Source organism: Octodon degus, unplaced genomic scaffold, assembly GCF_000260255.1.
Source record: "Octodon degus isolate 3935 unplaced genomic scaffold, OctDeg1.0 scaffold00399, whole genome shotgun sequence".
Lineage (NCBI taxonomy): Eukaryota > Metazoa > Chordata > Mammalia > Rodentia > Octodontidae > Octodon > Octodon degus.
The window spans coordinates 234695-241734 of NW_004524975.1; the positions used below are offsets into that span (position 1 = coordinate 234695).

Below are 7040 nucleotides of genomic sequence, written 5' to 3' on the forward strand. Positions count from 1 at the left end.
GCCTCTTTCTTCTCCTTGTTGCGGTCCTGCTTATCTTCCCCTTTCGTGCTGTCCCCCCCCCCCCCGAAGTCCCACAGCTACTGGCAGAGGTGCCTGGGGGCGTTAACAGGGTTACTCGCTTCTCCTTAGGCCTGTGCTCCTTCTCTTCCTTCATGGCTAAGGGTACGTCCCTCTCAGCTGTTCAGTCTCCTGCATTTTGCTTTTAGTTACCACCATGAAACAATTTCAGAAATGTCTTCAGGTACTTGCTGGCCCTTTATCACCACATACTCTCGTTGCTGATTCACAGAACTGTCATTCCATATTCACTCTCTAGCTGAGCTCAGTGCTTTATGACCTATAATCTGCTAGATAAATTCTGTGGTGTCCTGCCCTGGAGGGAATGAACAGAGACAGCAAGGCTGAAAGTCTGGATAGATATTGATATTGATACCTAACCTCAAGGCCATTAGCCCCAATTCTCAAACTTCAGAAACATGACCCAAGGCTGGATGGTAACAGGGCACAGTGCTCTAGGTGATTCAGGAGATGTGAGTGGACAGCATTTCCACTAAAGCTAGAGGTCTGCTCTGAGGCAGCCACTTCTTTCATTGAACATCCTGGGCTCCCTCTCAGGTCACTGTGCCTGGAACATGGTGGAAGCTTTCATGAACTCCATGACCTGTAAAGGTTGGATCCCCACCTGCCACCTATCCTTCTAATGTTCTCAATCACCAAGTATGTTACTGTACTTACAGCTGACAGCATCTGCAGAATCTAGCTACTTAGTGCACACCAGAGGTTGAATGTTTACTACTGTATTAAAAAGATTTAAAAATCATGAATGAATAAGAAGTCTACATTTTTGTCATGGTGTCATAAAGTTACCACAACAGAAAATGTAAGCAAAGGATATACTAACATTTATAAAATGCTTGAGAACATTAATAAGATTAAGAAAAGCTCAAATTTAAGAACATTATCTTTCAACATTGAGTTTCTCTACATAGAAAGGAAAAGAAAAATATATGTTAGAAAGAAAGAAAAATTTCACATACAGAAAGACAGAAAAAGAGAAAACTCACCTATAATGTAACAAATACGTACATATGGGTACAAAAGATCAATGATGGCATGGGCCATCATTGGAATCATATAAATTACAATAGTAACAGCAGGACATAGGTGCATATAGAAAAAGACTCCACAATGACCATTTGTGTGGAATAGTGTTCTGAAACACATTCTTTGTAGCATGTGACTATTTCTGCAACTATTGTGTTCACATTTGCAATCGGAATGTTGATCTTCATGAGAATGAAAAAGATATTAATATGAACTCTCCCACGATGGTGGTCAACCCTCTGGAAAAATTGGAAATAGACACCTTTCCAGGGTACAACTGCCTGAGTACATGGGGACCCAGAAATGAAAACAGTATGAAGATAGACGGGAAGGATAAAGGAAATGAGACAACATCATGTGGGTTTTATTCAGAGACAGGAATCCAGCTGTAAAACAGCCCATTTGGTGTGAGTGCTGTGATGGAGGTAGAAACCTGACACACAGATTGTAGTGTGGGTGGCAAGCATGATCATGGCAACTATGAGCACTTGCTTTAATGTTCTACATGTTTTGAAAAGAAATAAATTATATACATATCTAAGAAGGATTAAATATATTCTTCAAACTCTCAACATATTTAACAATAGAAGGATGTGAATTGAACTTTCTGAGTTGAAATATTCCTTTCATGAAACTGAGCTCAAACAACAAAGGAGATGTAGAATTTTCCTCCACACAAATGCTAAATTCAAAAGAGTCTTGCTTCTCCGTGGAGCAGAAGCCTTCTAAGGACGGCGTAAACCAAAGGTACCTGGAGGTACTGGTTTCTAGGAGTCTGAGCTGCCACCCAGGGCTAGTGAATCCTCTCTGGTCCCCAGGTCTAGGATGGGTACATAAAATTGAGTGTCCTAGTAAATAGTTTAAATTCAGTTATGACGGAGAACAACTTGCGATATTGGAGAGGGCATATTTGACAATATGTGTTCTCTCTATCTCTGTCTCCACCTCTATCTCCTTCTCTGTCTCCCTTCTCCTATTAGTCTCTGTCTCTGTCTCTGTCTCTGTCTCTGTCTCTCTCTCTCTCTCTCTCTCTCTCTCTCTCTCTCTCTCTCTCTCTCTCTCCCTTTGTTCTTCCTAATAACATATATCTTGCAATTCCCAACTACATATATGTTCTGTCACTTCCTTCTTCACAGCCTCAGAATATGAACTGAGATTGATCATGATGGTGGACACCTGTAATCCCAGTTCTTGTGAGGTTGTAAACAAGGGGATTACTGTGAGTCTGATCTATGTATGCAGTGAAACCCTGAACATGCTGAAGACCCTTAACATACAAAAAAAAAAAAAAAAAAAAAGAATAAGTACTGAGAAGGGAGGGAACTGGTGACTATCCACTTAGGAATTCACAGGGTAATGGGCTCCCAGAAACAGTTGTGTTATAAAAGTACACCCTCTCCAATTGATTCGTGATTCAGTTTTTTTTATTTTTATTTTTTATTTTTGGCAGAACCAGGGATTGAACTCAAGCCATTGCGCTTGCCAAGGAAGCGCTTATTCCACTGAGCCATCTCCCTAGCCCCCGCGATTTAGTTTTAAGTAATACAAGATTGAGAACTTGGTTGTGTGGATTTTAAGTGTAGGCCAGAATGAAGTCACATCCCAGCCTATTATACTAAGTGATGTGTATACTTTTTCTCTTCTGGTTTTTTTTTTTTTTTTTTTCTTCTTCTATGACCTCGCTTAAATGTCAAAGCTGGATGGGATGTTTTCTTCTGCAATGCACCCTCACTGTGGCTCCCTCCCACACAGACATGAAGGACACTTTCAAGCGGGCAGTTCCCAGGAGGAATCACACCAATCATTAACACAGGACAAGCCTTACACATTCATTATCAAGGAGTATTACCACATTGTTGATTATGCACAAGAAACTATGTTACTGAAGAATCACGAATAAGTTAAGCTTCCTATCTTACTGCCTTTATGAATTTCATCTTCTTCCCTAAACTTTGTGTAGCATTGACCTCATTAGGGAGACAAAAATACAACTCACCTTATCTGAGCCTCGACCCTGAGCTGAGTAGATTCCTAGGCATGTGACAGGTGGTTGATTTCCCTGACAATGAAACTTCAACTCAAGAGTTATTGTCACCTCTACCTATTGTGAAGTTGATTGTGATGAAGTAACAAATTATCATGAGAACCTGTCCCCTAGTACTCTTCAGGTCTGTAGTGAGAGAGAGGCATGCTGTACAACATTCAACATTGCATCAATAGACCCATGAATCCATCCACCAGCCCAGGGTGTGCTTAAAAAGGCACATTCTCAGTCTATTGGAACTTGCTAAAACTTGTATCTCCATTCTATATATTCAGGAACATCAAAACAAGCCTTCCTTATCCTTACTCAAGAATGCTTTCTGCTTGATTCAGGGCTTGCAAGGGAAGCAAGATTTAACATAAACATGTAGTGCACAGGATTATTTTGTAATATTCACCAAGAAAGTCAAATTCAAGGGAGTGCAGGAGATCTCTCCATGTGACCCAAAGCATCTAGGTAAGGGACTGTATACAGGAAAGTCCTGCACTAGTCAGCTGAAGACGTAGAGCCCTTGGCAATATCCTCCCCAAGTCCAGGCACATGCCACCTTGCTGAATCTCAATCACTGTTTTCTTGATAAATACTATGTATGATAAATATTAATATGCTAATTAAAGAATATAAGATTAAAAAAATACTGAGATAAAGCACGCATTAAAAGAATGTTAAAAAATAAAAGTGACATTAGGGCTGCTACCCTGATTTCTGTGGCTCTGCTGTTGCAATGTGGTGCACCTGGGCATCCATGCTTTCACCTCGGTGATAGGCAAGGCCAGCCTCTTTCTCAACTTTCCACTGTCACTCTTGGAACAACCCAAGAGTTTCCATGCCAGATGAGTATATATATTCAACTGCTATGAGAGTAGTGTGGAGTAAGGGTAATTAGAAATTGTGTTACTGAATTTTGTTTAAAAAACTATTTTCTGAATTTTTTTATCATTTAGCATTAAAGAATGAAAACACATCAGTTTTAGGAAAACTGGACTTGCTAGAATGCATCAAGTTAAGTAAAAATATTCAGACTGAAAGTGACATAACATTTTCTTATGTGAAAATAAAAGCAAATACAAATTCATAAAGAGGGATAACAAGAAACCCCAAGGTACAATTAGGAGACTCAGGCTTCACTGGATTGAGAAAGGAAAAGGAGGAGGGCAGGTAGGATGGAAAGAGACGAACATAGGTGAAATGCTCACATAAATATGCCAGTCAAAGCACTGCTATAAATAAATAAAATAAAGTATGCTAACATTTTATTTTTTCATAATGGAAATTCATCATTTTTACCTAAGAACATTTACTAAAGTACCTTCCCTTCTGGAAAAACTTTGGATGATTATATATGCTTGCCACACTGAATATCCCCTGGGAATTAATACCATAAAGGCATTCCAACTTGATCTAGAGGTAAGTGATATTTTGAGACAAATAATTATATAAGGTGTGAACTATTCATCAGAGGAAGGGGCCAGCAATAAAAATGGAGGGGACATTTAATTGATTGATTAAAGATACTCTTACTGTAAAAAATATTTCTAAAAGTTCCTTTCTTCACATATGAATTCCAAAGCCCATGTTTGTGTGAACTTGAAGACAAAATGTTAGCATGTAAGTACTGGTCAAGGCAGTGAGCCAGCAGAATGAGTCACAGGCAGTAACACGCATTCTTGAAGGGCCTTTGTGCCATGACTACTGCGTGACTAGTCCCAGTGACTTCATGAAGAAAGGCTCAAAAAAGCAGTTGTACCAACAAGTTTGGTGGGGTTTATTTCACAGATATGCTGAAGGAAAAACTAACAAACAAACAAAAAATAAGAAGAAAAGAAATAAAAAGGAAGATTTATTCAGTAATATAGTACCTGGCCTTAAAATGATTTTTATTGAAATCAGAAAATTTAAGAGATTTGAAAATCAACAATGAATTAGTATATTCCATTTGTAGACAAGTCAATGCTGAATTTTGCACAGAAACTATAATTTGAGCTTTTTTTTTTCCTGTTTTGTATTTTAGGACAAGGTGCACACAGTATACAAGGTTTCACCATATAGATTGGCGTTGTTGTGATCCTCCTGTTTATAGCCTCCCAAGTGCTGGATTACAGGCATGCGACACCATGTCCAGTCTCAATCACCATCTCAGCAGACCCTGAGGGCTGGGCCAGAATGGAAGACCAGAGGATGGAAATCGTGGCCCTGGTGTCTGCCTGAGCAGGTGCCTTAATCTGCTGAGCTTTTTGGCCCACCTGCTAATTTGATCTTAAAGGAAGCTCAATATGGGAGATTAAAGGAAATTTACTCATTTTTAGTCATTCTAAATATTCAATATGTTTAAAAATTACTTCAGTTTTCAAATGTTGAAGATGATAGAAATTTACAAAACAATTATGAAGGATTAGAATAAGAAAATGCTAACCTTTCATCAATTTTACTTCAGAATAAATTACACATTTAATGTGCTGGAGACACCAATTTAAGAGCACCCGGTGAAGTAAACTTATTTCACTTCCAGGCCCAGGTACTTCTTCCTCTCCCCATGAGATGGCTTGGCATAGCACAGGTGGAGGCAACGGATCTGTTCGCAGGTGTGGTTTGACATGATATCAATCAACATAGATGCTCTCATACTGCCGTGCCACTCTTCAACAGTTTCCTCAGCATTCTATGTTTGAATCCCATATATGTATTTATGAATATTTATTTCTTTAATCTTAACCATTTAATGACATTTCATTTTTTCATTGTATTAGTTCAAGATACCAAACTATTTGAGCTGCTGTAGGTGCTTGCTCCTCTGCATCGGCAGAACTATTTTTTTCTCTTAAGTACCCAGAGGTTCATTTGTGTTAGTGTTTTGTCAGCTTCATCAGATGTTGTTAAATTGGTGTCTCCAGCACGTACAACCACCCAAACTGCTGTGTAGCAGAGTTGCCATTTTTTTTCTTTTTCTCTGTATTTCTGACAGGGTTCACTGGGTCTACAGGGTCTCACTACATAGATCAGCCTCTTAGTAATTCTCCTGTTCGCAGGATCTCACATGGTGCGATTTCAGGCTGAACCACCTTGCTCAGTGTTAATCACTGTCTCAGCGCATCCCAAGGGTAGAGCTGGCACAGCAGGCCAGGGATCAAACCCCCAAACTCCCTTGTCTGCCTAAGCCTGAACTTTAATCCACTGAGCTATCTGGCTGGCTCATTCGTGACTTCTCTGAACTGGGTCCCCTTTGCATTACACTGACAAGCTGCACATGCCCCTTAAAAAATATCATTTTGATACTCAGTCTTCTGCTATTGCCTCTTTTGTGAGTTCTTACCTAAACAGCCAACTTCAAAGATATCTTGTATCAGAAAACATGTTAAACTGCATAAATCAGATGATGAATGTACTGGATGTATCTCTTGTCTTACTACCCCTGGCCTGCATGGGTTCATAGCGATGATACAAATGATAGAAAAGAACGGTTGGACATGTTGATGATAATCTCTATTAGCATTCTCTAACTTTCTTTAGGACATTCTAAATGCCAACCTCTATTCCAAAATATTAACCATCGCACAGAAATGTCCTGTTTAGCTCACATGGTTATCATCAATTTGCTTGTGGATCTTCTTTAGGGCAAACAATCTTGTATTTTGATTTTCTAACACTGGGAGTTCTTTTTTTTTCTTTTTTTAAATTTTATTGATAAACAGATAGCAATGAGACAGTTTCAAATCAAATCGGAAGTACAGACACAGCAAATAACACACTGCATATATTCCTCTTAGTGGTTAATTGCGGTACAAGATGCGGACTTGAGATCCTATCTACAAACACCATTAGAACAAGTAATTCTATTCATTAAGAGAATGTAATTATATATCTATCCTAACCACTTTGAATACACAGATACAAA

General features: G+C 39.0%; 1 pseudogene; it reads right to left on the bottom strand.

The window, feature by feature from the left end:
- Window positions 1-154, bottom strand: part of LOC101584662 — a 12476-nt pseudogene extending 12322 nt beyond the window's left edge.
- Window positions 155-7040: the final 6886 nt, after the last annotated feature.